The following is a 912-nucleotide window of genomic DNA, read 5'->3' on the forward strand; positions in this document are numbered from 1 at the left end:
ACAATATAGTATCTAATATCATAACATCATAATTTAAAAGGTGGTCATGTGAATGGCAAATAATAATGAGCAAGATAACTAGTAAGTGAAACTCTTGTATAAATTTAGTGGAGTACAAACTCTGATTTTTCCTTATGAGATTCAGTGAAGCAGATGCATCACCACTTCCCTCCACAGTGAAGCCAGCATATTGTGAATATGGTGGCTGCCATCCTGATTTTTTGCAACCAGATTCTAAAACATGCCTTTTTATATCATCAAATGCCTCATTAAAAACAAACTTACCAGAAAAATAACCACATGTACACGCATACGTGTGATAAGACAATAAAACAGAAATCATCTCTGGAAAAAATTTGACTTGTTCTTTGAGCTTTCAGTTTGGCTCATGTCCCTTCCACTAACACAAAGGGGGTGGGATTTATGACCTATACTGCAACTATCCTCCAGGAGGCAATTGAGTCACGGTGGCATCACTTCTAGGAGCTGTGATGATGTCCATTGTATATGCTGTCAATGGCTGAGACCAGTAACTTCTCCAGTGGCTGCCTGGCAACTGGTCCTGGCCAGGTCTGTTTCCACCTGTCACCAGTTTTTATGCTAAACTAACTGGCTGCTGGTAGCTTCATACTTAGGACACAGGAGGGAGTTATCAGTCTTTTCATTTAAGTCGATGCAAAAAAGTGAAGAAATGTCTCTTTTAAAATGTCAGATTATTCCTTTAAGTGCAGTACTTGACCAAATGTACTTAGCTGCATTTTGTTGATATGTATAAAGGTTTTCCAATAGACTGGCTCATTAATTCAGTTAGCATACAGATAGGTCATTATACTGCTCAAACATCTGTAACAAAAAGAAGTGTGCACGGGGGGGGGGGTCTTCAGGATTTCCATTGTCCGTTTACATCACTGC

Source organism: Monopterus albus, unplaced genomic scaffold (genome assembly GCF_001952655.1).
Source record: "Monopterus albus unplaced genomic scaffold, M_albus_1.0 scaffold142.1, whole genome shotgun sequence".
Lineage (NCBI taxonomy): Eukaryota > Metazoa > Chordata > Actinopteri > Synbranchiformes > Synbranchidae > Monopterus > Monopterus albus.